The following is a 14,494-nucleotide window of genomic DNA, read 5'->3' as shown; positions in this document are numbered from 1 at the left end:
GTTTAGAAGAGTCACAATCTACGGCCCGAGCGATGATTTCTGGCTGGTTACGCAGACAACCGAGTGATCTGAGAACACCGAGAGAATTAAAGTTTACTTTAATGCATGGTGGTTTTGATTTGCTGGTTCTGTGTAAAACACGGATTGCGACTCCTCACTGGTGCCACAAAACCGGTTGTTGAAGAGAAGTGTGAGGATAGAAATGCTGAAGGGAGAGAGGCAGGCAGAGAGAGAGAGAAAGAGGTAGAGAGAGAGAGTGAGAGAGACAGGCAGAGAGAGAGAGAAAGCGGTAGAGAGAGAGAGTGAGAGAGACAGGCAGAGAGAGAGAGAAAGAGGTAGAGAGAGAGAGAGGGAGAGAGGCAGAGCAGGTAGAGAGAGACAGAACAGAGAGACAGGCAGGGTGAGAGAGAGAGAGACAGAGAGAGAGACAGGGCAGAGAGAAAGACAGGCAGAGAGAGAGAGAGAGGCAGAGAGAGAGCGGCAGAGTGAAGTGAAGAGATGAAGGGTTTGATGAACAGGGAGGAAGAACAGGAAGTTAAGAAAAATAAGCAGGGTTTTAACCAAAGGGAAGGTTTTCAACCTGTTTGTTTTGTTTCCTGTTTTTTACATGTTTAAGATAAGGAATCCATCAACGAGTCAACAAAGTTGCTTGTTGAACATGTGATCTACTCCACTATTTTTAACCTGAAGTCTACTGAGGACACCCAAAATTTGAATTTATATTCAAATCATTGAATCTAATAGCCTGTCTGATCACGACGGGGTTGATTAATCTATGATGTGATTGATGATTGGTTCTCTGAGAGAGATTCACTCTGCAATCTTAAAAATTGATTTATCTAAAAATCGAATTCAACTGCAGATTAAACCAAAATAAAGGAAAAACAGTAACCTTTTCCTAAAGAGAGGGAATACAATAGAAATAGATTCCTGCTTATATCTACATTTGGTCACAAGACAAGCTGTCTTTCATTATTCCTCTGAGGAACAAACTTTGAATGCAGTATTTTATCAGAAGAATCAAATAAGATGTCTGCTACTGACAACACAAAACATCCATTGGTTAAAAGTAACAATACTTTGAGCAGTTTGTCTAGAGACATGCTTTGCACTCATAAGTATTTTCTGATACTGGTACTTTTACGGGTCATTGAGCATTAATCAATGTAGCAGTATTTGTACTTCAGTGCTAAATTTTCAGAAACCTCTGCCTCTGGAAGTTTGTCAAAATAAGTTTCTTTTCTTTTCCATCTTCAGTAGGTGGGCAGAGGCCAGGAGAGCCACCTGTGAACCGTTTCCTGGATAATGCTGTAGAGCATGTGATTCAGGCCTGTTTGAGAGAAAACTGATTTCTCCAAGACTGCCAGCTGTGTGCAGGGTCAGAGGTCACTGCTTGAGCCATTGACAGGTTTGAGGATGGTTCCCTGAGGACAAACTCTCAGGATGATTATTCATGATTGTGTTAAAGAGAAAAGACAACCTGAATTTGCTGAATTTGAGAGGCAGTCTATTTTCTTTGACAAAATGTCCACACTATTTTAAACCCTCCAAAGTGAGCTGAAGAAAGCAGTTCTTTCAGTGGTTCTTATCAGACTGCTGAGGAGCCAAGGACCCTGAACAGAAAACAATCCAGAGAAAATATCAGCACTAGTGAGAGAATGAGGACGAAGGTCCACCAGTCACATTGTTTGATAGACAAATATGATAATATACTAATATGTTTTTCTCTCTTGAGTGTTTGTTTTGTTATAAAGTCCTGTACAGGCACTCGCCGCTCCGATCCACAGCCCCGATCCTCACGGCCAGCCACGTTGCACCAGCCAACCAGGAGGGAGAAGCTCTGTCAGCAGCGGGAAGTGCAGACACACACACACACACACACACACACACACACACACAGGAGTGACGAAACTCAGATTTTAGCGAGAAAATTGGTTTTTCTATGATGATGACATGTGTGGTGATTCTCTGTTCTTCTGTTCTGCTGAGACTTTCCATACAGGAGAGGAGATGTTGTGACTGCAGAAGCGGTGGACGCATTCTTGGAGACGGCTGCTCCTGGTGGCTGCTGGGAGGAGGCTGTGGAGGCGGTGGGTTTGATTACGACGTGAAAACATCGGACGTGAAAACATCGGACGTGATAATGGCGTACCGCAACGTGATGGAAAATATGAGGTAGCATGACCGCGACAAGGTCAGGCCATGAACACACACACTGGGGGGAAGAGAGATTAGACTTTAAAGAGTTTTAAATTCCTTACTTTTTTAGCTTTTGAATGAATTATGTGTTTTGTTTGTTTTATAAGTCACTAGGAAGATATCAGTGGGTCGACGGGCTGAACCGTCCTGATCAGACTGAACCACAGGCAGCAGGAAGCCTCCATGATGGTCACTTCTCCCCCACATCACTGTAACCTGAACACAGGGTGTGGGGCTTTAGTGAAATGGCTTTAATTATCAACCAATTGCTCAGATGGGTGAAGAATTAAAGTGAATTAATTAAATGAATTTGTTTCAATACAGTTTCAATGAAATGACTTGGAGGTCACATTCCGGGTTTTCAAACTGAGGGAAGGGGGAGACAGAAGCAACAGGTTTATCTCGACCTTCCCCTTCGACATAACAAAACTAGCATGACAATGTTTTTACATGACTGTGCTACAAGAATTTGTTACTGTCTATGAATCTACATTCCTAACTTTGAAATCTACTGAAATGAATTACATTTGCACCTTTATTTGATTTAGTTGGAGTATTTGTGGACTAACTATAAAGAGATTACTCAGATTTAGCATCGACTAAACCTCACAGAATCACACTGGAGCTAAATGTTGAACTGCTACAGATAGAAAATAGAATATTTGTCAAGAAGTCATGGGAGGTATTGAATGTCTTATGAAGTCATTGAATGATTCAATGATGTTTAGTACCGACTCTTTTTACACCAAGATGAAGAGGACCTGATGGGTGGACATTTTTCCAAGATTTTATAGAAATCAACTGAACTGTACTATCTGCTACTTCAAAATCTACTGATTTTAAAATCATTTTGTCTTTTGGACCTCTGACTCATGCTACTGTCCAGTCGTTGACCTGTCTGACCTGTCTGCTGCATTATTTTCACTCAGATTGGATCCTGAAAGGCAATATTTGCCTGCATTCACCTAAAGAGGTAAATAATGCTTCACATTTGGCCCAGGACTTTGTCTCTGGTCTGGGAGTTCGTGCATCGGCAGTGGGGGGGTTTGGATCTGGACCTTTCAGGTGGAACTCTGATACAGTATGAGGTTGATGTTTTCGCACCAAAAGGTTGAAGGAAGCTTGAAGAGCCTGACACTGTTCTACTCCTGAACCGTCTTCCTGAGGAAGGCCACCGAGCATCCTGAGCCCAGCTGCAGCTGAAAGTGACGTTCCTTGGACACGTTCTGGAGGAGAGGATCTGGAGGAGAAGAACCGGTCCTGGTCTTCGGGAAGACCTGAACTGTGGTCTAATCTGCCGCTACAGACTAAAGGAAGAGACGTTGTCTTTTCTAGGTCTGGCAGAATGCTGTCGTCACTGGATTTTTGGTTTGCAGCTGTAGACTCAGTGTTCGAAACAACCACACAAGGATGTTTCTGCAGGACTGGAGTGAACAGAGACAATGTCACAGGAGGGTCAACATCTGGAAGAAGACTAAACATCAGCCTCTGGTCTGGGATTACCTGGCTACAGACCACCCTGTCATCTCTATTCCAAGAGAAAGGACGGTTCTCTACAGGTATTCTGGTTTGGACACATGGATCACGGTTTCACCCTGATGCTAATTTCTCTTGCAGACTCCTGACTGGGTTCCTGGGCTCCTAAATAGTCTGTGAGCAGCTGATGCTCCAGCAGAGATTATCATTGCAGCAGGTTTTGGTTCGGGGCGACGGATGCGTAGTACATGCGTCACATTCTGCTGCTGGTGAATAAAGCACAGAGTGCCTGTCAGCAGGGGGGTCGGGGTGTGAAGCCATGTTCTGTGGTTTTACTTTTACCTTTGAAATATCTGCTCAATTGAATATGTGTGAATGTAACTATGACTGTGTGAAGACTGACAAACTAACTTACTAACAAACTAACATTGACATTGATGACTGACTTTGAGAACGACCAGATGTTCAGTGTTTTATTGTTGTTCAATGTGTTTGCTAATTTTAAGGGTTTTTCTTTCTTTTCTTGGTTTAGCTTGATTGGACACATCGCGGCCACTGATTGTCTTTTGCCTTCCTGGTTGATCGGCCTGGACCAGGATTGATTGTTTGGCATGAAGGTATTTGCAGCTGTCACTGTCCCATGGTATGCTGGTTTGTTTAAATTGTGCATCCATGACTGAGTGCTGCTTGGTGTTTTTTTGTGACAGTGGATCAGTTGGAAATGGTCGTTGAAACATAGGTAACTTAGGACATATAAAATAAAAATGACAATGCACTTGGAGGAACTGATCTTATTGATGTTTATGGAGAACATTAATATTGACGTGTGACACAAATGAAAAGTGGTTTTACTTTGTCTGGCTTTACTGTTTCCAATAGTGAGTTAGATTATTGTTAAAATTCGAATTTATTTTGTGTCTGGTTTTGTTTAAATTGAAATTTAACAACAGGAGGGATTGATATGGAATAATGCTTTGTTTTCAAAGTTCTCAGGAACACAGTGTGAAGGCCGCTCTGTTTTGTCTGAAGTCACTTGGAAACAGCGTCTGCTAGTCTCGTGAGATCGAGCTATATGACCTGGCATGGCCGGAAGTCATGCCAGAGTCGGGTTGGATTCTCCTCGGAGCAACAGCCTTGCTCTCAATCAGCTGATTTGTGTGTGCTTCCTCTGCAATCCTCAATAAATCCTCCTTGTGCAGCGTCAACACCTTGACTCGTCATCTTTGGCTCTGATTCACCAAAAATTCCACAACACCAAAAATTATCAGACTTCAGCGACCTGTTTGCATCCCAGAAAGGTGTCGATGTGAGCTTCTTTTCAAATAAGGTAGGCCCATGTTGACCTGTGAAAAGACCGTGACACCTTGTTTTTGCTGAGTGAAGGCGTGTTTGGCTACATGTCACCAAACAGTTGCAGCAGGCTATCTGTGGGCAGTCGCTGAAGTTGGGTTGGAACACGTTCGTAGTGCATAAATGTGTGCGTGTGCGTGTGTGAGACAGAGCGAGAGAGAGAGAGAGTTGATGTAGAGCAGTGAAAAAGTATAGCGTACCAGTAATTGATGTAACTGTGTATCATAGGTGATGTTGCTTTAGCAGCTCTGTTTACTATCTAATCGGTATTATGTAAGCATTTGTTAGCCCCCCCCCCAACAAAATTGACCACCAGCCGCCACTGGACACATGGCATGGGTCACTGTGTACAGTAGTGGTGTCAAACATGTGGCCCGTGGAACAAAACTGCCCTACCACGTGGTGATAGATAGTCAGTAAATAGATTAAATCACAGACCAGATTCACAAACCTAAATGAGCTTAGTGTCGTCACTTTTTCAAAAACAATTGCCAGATTTTGAAAGTTGAAATGATCTTGCAAAAAGGGCAGAAGCGCTCACTCGTACTTTTTATTATTTTTACAGTCACAAAATCAAAATAATGTCAATCTGACGGTAAAAGGCTTTAACAGATTTGTCATCAAAGAATCTTGTATTTTTTAAATCTGGAGTTCTTAGGAAATAACAATAGGAACAAATATTTCTAATTTTTTTTTAGGCTATCACCTATTAAACCTATCATGCAAACGTTAACTTTTTTTTCTAAAGTGAAAGGCACCACTATTACTATTGATCACTTGCATCACCTGCTTTTTCTAAATAATAAAGGTTGTTGGGTTTTTTTTTTTTAGTAATAGACTTGTCAAGTCATTTCAAGACACACCGGTCAATACCCATAACCTGCTGTTACAGTAGTAACAGAAGCAACAGTGTGTCCGTCAGGATGAGGACTGTCGAGGCAGTAAATCATTGGGCTTGCTTCCATTATCATCTTTTTCCACTGTGTAACCTCATTTTTGTAAGGCAAGGCAATTTCATAAGGCACATTTCAGCACCAGAGCAATTCAAAATAGTTTAGCAGCATGTACAGACGCAGAACAAAACCAGTGACAAAGGTGATGAATAACCAGGAAATACAAAACAGAAGAGCACTGAAGGACAATGAAAAAAAAAAAACAGAAAAACTGGAAAAGATAAAAACAAAGCTATGCAAAGATAATTAAAAATGAGTTAAAGACAGTGCGATGAATACTAAATGTTTGCATTATTGAAAGGTAGCAGCAAACAAAATTACCATAATTCAGCCATGACCCATCAAGGTACATAGGATAGTCTGAAGCTTAAAGATATTTTTCGTGCACAGTGTCTGACGTAACACACAAATATGCTAAAAGCCGCTCTACAAAATCCGAGAAAAAAATCCCTGTGATTGACATGCGAATGAGGGGGGGGGGGGGGGGGGGGAATAGCACTTTGAAGACAGCAAAATCCACAGTAAAGCATCTCGGGTTTAGAGGAGAATCTGCTGCCATTTTTATCTGATCCTCAGGTAAATACTACCAGAAAGAGCAGGGATGAGGTAGACAGAAAGTCTCCATAGACTCCCAGCAAGAGGTGAATTGTTAGATTTCTAAATATGGAAAGTAAAAATGTTAATTAGTGGTTGTTAAATAAGTTTAAAAAGCCTCTTATATGGGAAAAACATGCCTGAGTTGAATAGTTGGGACTGGAAAACTGTGCCCCATTAAAAAACATAAGCAAATATTATTTGTACATGCTCATTATTACAACCTTTTTTCATTACAGAGTGTCAGTCTGATGAAACAGGAGAAAATGTAAAAGTGGGATTATCAGTTTAAAATGGATGAAGGCTTTAATATGGATGTGGTCTCGGTGGATCTCTGGTTCAACAAAGTGCTGGATTTCTATACAAACACCTATTTTTACTTTTGTTACTGTCCACCAACCATAATAGCTTTTAAGCTCATTAAAGAACTGTTTGTAAATTACCTTAAGTCAATCGGTCATGTCTCATTTGTGATCACACAAATGTGAACCAACAGAAAAGTGTTCAAGTTTTAGAACATGTTATCGTTTCTTTATTTGGGGACTTTTAGGCTTCAGTGTTTTTGTGGGATCCTACCTGTCCTCATTTTAATGACAAATAGAGAAAGTTAGCATCCAGTGAGTAAGGCGTTTAAAACAGAAGAGGGTACTTCATAGGAGCCAGGTCCGACAGGTTTCATGACTCTTGACAAAAGAAACAGTGAGGAGTCCACCACAGACTCGGGCACTACATCCAAAGACTCTACAGAGCTGCTGCAGCCGCAACAGAAGCAGGCGCAAAGCAGAAAGACAGGACACAAACACTACAGACATGGCATGGAGACAAGACGATCCAGCAACCATAACACGGACAGAGCGCCCCTTATAAGCCCAGAGCACTAGGTGACTGCAATCACACAGGTACAGGTGGACGACATCAGGGTGGGGAGCAGCAATCAGAGCCTGAAACGAGAGACACAGGAAAACCACAAAAACAGGACAAAACACGAACCATGACAAACACCTCCAGCAATGATCACCTCCCAAAGATTGTTTATTTAAGATCATTTATACTTATGATTAAGCATAGACCTTTTTGTTTATTCTACCCTGCACATTTATATTAGCGCTATAATAATGTGCTAAAATTGTTCTCACATTGTTCCCTCGTGGCCAAGGGGGTCCAGGAAAAAGTCTACTCTTGTGGATCATAAATGCATAAATGAAACATTATATTAGCAAGAGACATCCTGGAAAATTGTGTACATCATATATAAATCCTTCAATAAAGGTTTACTCATCATGTTCAGACTCTCTTTTTAAAACCAGTGGGCAGTGCTTCCGTCAGTCGTGGAGAGCTGTGATAACATTTATTTATAGAGCTCAAGATTGAAAAACATCAAGTATTTATTTGGTATTAATAAACTACCGGTGACCATGCTCTCCAAAACACAATCTATGGTTCAGAAGCTTTGGTTCTAATAAAGACCACAAACATCCTATGACAAAGATGAATAAACTTATTATCATTTGTTATCAGACACCATGTTGTGTGTCAGCATTATCTGCATATTATCTCCAATCCACTGCAGGTTTGCAGCTCCAACAGCCAAACAAAAGAAATAAAAGAAAGCAATTGCTGTTTGTGTGCCTGTCACCAGATCTGACAGTGGTGCAAATTAAGCTAATGTTTCTAAAGTGCCTCTCTTGAATGATGCCCTGAAGTCGAGGAGAAACAATTAACATAACACCAGCTTAAAGTGTTTTTAGACAGGCCGGTGTTCTCTAACTATTTAATTAGCGAGCTTGTACATTTTAGAAGCAGAAAGCACAAAAATACACAAATAAATGAATGAGTGCACAGATAAACAGTGCTCCATTATCCTCAGGATGAATAATAAGCCTTTAACAATCAAATATGCGTTGTTTTCATTGTGGTTATATACAAGTCAAAATTATGTGCTTAAAATTTAAACACTAATGGAAGTTCAGAAAGGCAACAAAAGCAGGTCCCTTTAATCAAGCCGCTGCGTCGGTGCCGACCACGATCTTTTCAGTCATGATAGCGCCAAATGGGGGATTTAAACTGAAGTGCCTGTGCGATTGTGGAGTTTTGTGCTCCCCAAGGTCGGCTCACTTTCTGGCTGATCTCATCAGTTTTCATCAACTGATTAGATAAATCATGAAGGATTTTCCTGTCGGATGAATACTGGCAGGAAACTGCTCGCTCGGTGCTGGTGTCATCAAGCCGTGGGCCAGGCAACTTTTAACTGATGGTGAAATAAACAATGGGCCCGTCGGGCGGAGTGGAGGCGAGAGAGACTGCCCCGATCACAATGATAAATGTCTGAATGTCACCACCTGCGAGAAGGGAGACAAAGTGTTCTCCTCAAAGTTTATTCTTTCCTCCTGCAGAGATCTTTGATGTAACACACATCAGCTTAAAGGAAAGATGGTGCTGGCAGTGCAGATGGCAACGATTTCCACCCCGAACCCCCCAAAACAGCATTTAGAACACAAACTTCCAGCTTTAAGTACTTTCAGCAGACGCTAAATGATGCTATCTTGAAACATGGTAAGGAAATATCCCCTCCAGTTTGTTGTAATTGCACCTTTCCCCTGTTTTCTGAGACTTGTGTGAATCTCTTTGCTGAAAACAAAAGAAAAATAAACTTACAATCTATGATTTTACTCTTTAGCTCTCTGAAAAAGGGGGGATTTAGTTAAAAGGCAAAGTATCTTTACACCTTACTTTTGCACTAATTGCTAATCCTCTGCATAAACATCTGTAAAAGACAACAAGGGCTGATACAGTAGTGTCGAGGCTCGCGCTCTTGCCTGACTGCGATTCTTGACTTGTGTCCTTTCTGCATGGTGTTTGCATGTTTTCCCTGTGCATGCATGGATTTTCTGTAAACTTAAAGGCATACAAGGCGAGATAATTGGAGAGACTTGGCCATCAATGAGCGTGGTTACTTGGCACAGTGGAGTAGTGGTTAGAACTCCTGCCTTACTGCATGAAGAGCCATGCAGTTCAAATGAAGACAGGGAGTTTGCATGATCAGTCTGAGCGTCAATCAGTTTCCTCTGGCTTTTTAGGCATCTTCTCACAATCCAAGAATGCATGTGAAGTTAGAACACTGATTGTCAAGCAGGAAAACTCAGATTTGAGGAGGATGTCTTTTTTTTTTTTTTTTTTTTGCACAAATATTCCCATAGAGCTCCTCATGAAAGGGTAAAAATACTAGTAAGTTAATGAAAACACACATTCTACAACTGAGTTTGTTATGGATGTAATGGGGATTAATTTTAATCACAAAAACATGATCCAGATTGTTTGAAAAACTCTAAAGCAGACTATAGTTAAAAATAATTATCAGATATTTCTAGTTAAAAACAACAGTTAGCATGCCAGGCCACGAGTTGGCGCTGTTGGATGTTTTTTGTAATGAAACCAAAGACACGTGGACAGGGAACAATACATTATAAACAGTGGGAGTACGCAGAAAATTTTGTGTGCAGATGAGAAAGTTAGCGTCATGACACTCTGGAGGCGGCCATTGTTGTTATTGTCCCACTACTGAGCATGTGCAGAACAACTGGTTACGACAGGTGTGGTGTGCATGCGCAGTAGCAGCATTTTGGGAAAGTTGCATTTTCCACCATCTACATGGACACGGAGTTGGTTAGCCTGGCATGCCAGACTGACTTTTTGTGTTACACACATATAAAGACACGTATCCCTGAGCATGGAGAGGCAGTCTAGCGTGCCAGGCTAGGAGTTGGTGCGTTTTCAGAAAGTTTCCCTTTCAATGGCTCCGAGCACTGTTGTTGTGGAAATGCACACTGAAAACACAACCAAAGTTTTTTCACTTGAGAATGCTGTCATGTAAATCAGCCCTTAACTTTTCTGAAGGGCTGAAAGGATATGAATCAAAGTGGGCCAAAGCATTATTTTAACACTAATGAAAAGCTCTTTGCTCCGCAGTTTTGTTTGTAAATTTTTACACAGATGTCCATAACTTGTTAAAAACCCAGCATCAGTCCTGTTTTTTGACAACAAGCCGATATTTTTGGATGGATAACAATTGTTAGCTCAGTCGACGTCAAGAAAAGAACAAAGTATTTGTGAAGCTGCAAAAAGTTACAATAGCAAAGCTGCAATAAAAAATGCCTTCTATTGCCCAGCTCTTGATTTGAAATGAACTGAAGCCTCTTTGAGCGTTCTGATCTGTAGTTACCGGCTCCATCGAACTGCCCACTGTGTCTCGCTGCTCTTTCTTTTTTCCCTTCTCAGCTGTCCTCTCACCCCACCCAGCTGAGCCAGATGACCACCCACCTCTGTGTCGGGTTGTTTCTCTTCCTGTTCAAAGAGAGTTTTCCCTCCCTGCTGCGAAGTGCTTGCTCAAGGCAAAAAAACGTTGCTTTGCACTCAGTCATGTTGCCAAATCTTGACCTTATTATTTAAAGTTTAGATTTGCAGCTACAGCCGATAGACTTGAATAGACTGGGACTGCAAATGTTTTATGCAAATTCAAAGGTTTCATCGAGCTAATCAGATTAAGTGCTGACATTAAAACAAACAGAAAAAAAAAAAACAGTCGTTGCAAAAATCACTTTTAGTCAACATTCAAAATAACAGCTGATAATAGGAGAGACAGCATGCGCCGACAGAGCAATCAAAGTGTGCTGTAGTCAAGCATTGGTATTGAGGTTCTGTCTTGGCTCCCGCAGAGTAACTGTTGAGACTTCCAAAAACAAAGCACTGTCAAAGAGAAACACATCAAAGATAATGAGGTGGATGTTGGATTTCTTTCTTTCTGCTCGATGCTGAAGTTTTGATGCTGCTGCACCACATCAAAGGAACCTTGATGGATTCTTAATGCTGGGTGAACAACAGATGGAGAAGTCATTCCGTTTACTTCAACTGTTTGGGGAAATAGGTGAAGTGAAACTATGACGGTTACCTCTGCGTGCACTCAATTTGACCTATATGGAGCGACTGCAGTGAAATGCGTCTCTACGGCGGCTTCGCGATGTGATTCCCCTGATAAACATCTCTCTTGCGGCTGAGCGTACACTTTATTGACATTTTTTGGTAATTGTCACGTGGAAAGCTGCTCACATCTCCCAGATATCCATTCATCCATCCAAATTCTCTACAGCTCTGTCCACTGGTGTGACAAAACACAATTAATGGTTGTGTTTTTGCCTTCTTTAGTCCTGTGGCAGCCATCGGCATTGTGTCTCTGGTAAATGCTTTGACTGTTTTTGATTCTGGTTTCATTCACTCATGTTCTTGTTTAGTGTCATGTTTTTATTGTGTTGTCTTGCTATTGCCATACCTTGTTTCTATATTCATGTTGATGTTTTTGACTGGAGTAAAGTCTGTGTTGCATGTCTCCAGGAGTTCAGTGACTTTCCACCCGTGTGTGTTCCCCTCCAGTCATCACTGAAGTGTTTTCACCCGTGTTTCAGAGTGTGCTCTCGTCTGCTCCTGTGGGTCATGGAGGAAAAAGGTGTTATTCATGTGACTTTCACTTTTAATAAGCTCTGCTTTGTACAGTTGTACATTTAAATTATTTGATGTAATTTACCTGGTATGATGATGAAGTAACTTCAATCAATATGCATGAGAGATATATTTTATCTCTCCCTGCGGTGAAAATAATCACACAAAAGATATGCAGATATATCCCACCCAGCTGCTCCAGCAAATAGATCACACCCTGGATATAGACTGAATTAAAATATAATCAAAACTGAAAGCCAATAACATATGAAATGACATGAATTAATTTGAAATTATAAAAGTATATTAAGTCTCCTGCTGATTTTTTTTAGTGATCTGCTTTTGATCCTCCTTCAAATGGTGCATTTATCTTTCTATTGTTCACTCCTACAACTTTTAAATATGCTATGGCTTGTTTATGCTGCTTGTTTTTTAACACCATGAAATGATCAATTCATGTCATGCTGTTCAAATGCAGCGGGGGGAGGGGGGCAGATCCAAGCTTCAGGATACACCCTGGAGAGAATCACAGGGAAAACAGACAGACATATGATCAACAACCTAATGTACATGTTTTTTAACTGTGGAGTTGGATGGAGGCCATTCGAATGTAAAAAAAAAAACTACCTATTACTCCATCATCATCCTCCTGCTTTTTCGAAACATAATAGTGAAGCTAATGTCAGTCACGCCGTCAGGAACCTGCAGCTGTCACTCTGTGCGATGCCGGGGCACTTCATTTTATTCTCCTTATGTATGGTATCCTGTATTAATCAGTACTCTGCATTCAGATGAATTTAAATTTCAAATGAGTGTGATGTGAAACGTGTAAGCTTGTCTGCCACAGCGCTCTGCAGCACATCCTATGTACAAACAAACAACATGCCCGCAGGAGCGTTCAAATCATCTCTCTCTTTTTACCCTTCTTCTTCTTTGATCATGATTTCCCCAGTAAACAACAAACACGCCACTGCATTTCCATACAACTACAATGCCCTCAGTTATTTAGTTGCTGAATGTAAAAGCTGACTGACAGGCTGAATCACAGAGGGTATTTATTGTTATTGTCTGAAGAGCAGCAGTGAGGACTGTCTGAAAGAAACTGGTGACAACGAAGAAAACAATAACATTTATTTATTGATTCATAGGTTATACATTTCATGATATAATAGCGATATATTAGTATTGGCAAAGATACTATAATCCAATTGCATTTCTATACATAAATACAAAATCTGAGGTAGAGCCTCAAAGATTGATGACATGAAAATAAATAAATGCATTTCACATATATATATATTTTCTATTTTTTTTTTTACACATCACACACATTTTAAAACATATTTGTTATATATCTACTCTCAGTTTTCAAATCAAATGATGTCATGAGCTGTTGGAGGCACATATCTATATCCATAGGCAGCAGTACCTCACATAAAACACACAGAAAAATATGACATTACTCAAGTAATTAGAAATTTAACCTATGCAGCCATAGGTCACACAATAAAGTGCCCAGAAGACACAACAGACATAACAATAGGAATACAGGTACCATATGAGACAGACAGCTATTCTGTGGCGTTATTTTGGAAATACAGATAATATTCTACCATTAGAGGACATCTATAAGGCCAATGGTTACCTGAAGATGTTTTGTAACGTATTGGCAAACATCAAAGAACACTACATGTTATATGAATGGCAGTATCTCGACCTCCTATACGCAGATGACACATTTCTTTTTCTTCTAAAGTTTTTCTCTTTATATTTTCTCTACAACCCAGGTTAAAGTACTCTTTCTTTGGTTACTCATACTGCCCAAAGTTGACTTGCAGGCCAAGCGAACTGACAGTTCCTTTTTTTTGTTTTGTTTTTTGTTTGTTTTATATTACTTTTTTAAATCTTCCTCCGTGTAAATTAACTACAGCTACCCTCTGTTTCTGAATTTTATGTTGAACAAAAAGTTTCCTAAAAGTAAACATGCACGGACATACATTACTGAGAGGAAAAAGGACAAAGATTACTATACATGGACATTGAGTTACAGCAACACAAACTGCACATGCAGGCGTTCTATTGTTATAATTTATGAAGCAGTGTGGTTTTAACTAAACCCTAAGCTGTCTTTTTTTTTCTTCATTGAAACAAAGCATAAAAACCCTTCAGAAATGGACACAGGGGCACAAAACATATAGCTTTTGAACGTTGCCCCTTATGGAATTAACAAAATCTATTTCAGGGCATAAAGGTTTTTTTTTTATCATTCAAGTCAACTACATCCAACATATGATTTAAAATGCCAACCTGCTCCTGACCTCCCTGCACTAGGATTAGATTATTTGGAGCAGATCAGTGCTAAAAATTTCTTATTACGCAGTTAAAAGCTTAAAACTGGTTGACTACTAATCTTGCGTTATCAGAAAAGAGCA

Source organism: Salarias fasciatus, chromosome 1, assembly GCF_902148845.1.
Source record: "Salarias fasciatus chromosome 1, fSalaFa1.1, whole genome shotgun sequence".
NCBI lineage: Eukaryota > Metazoa > Chordata > Actinopteri > Blenniiformes > Blenniidae > Salarias > Salarias fasciatus.
This window is presented reverse-complemented; position numbering follows the sequence as displayed.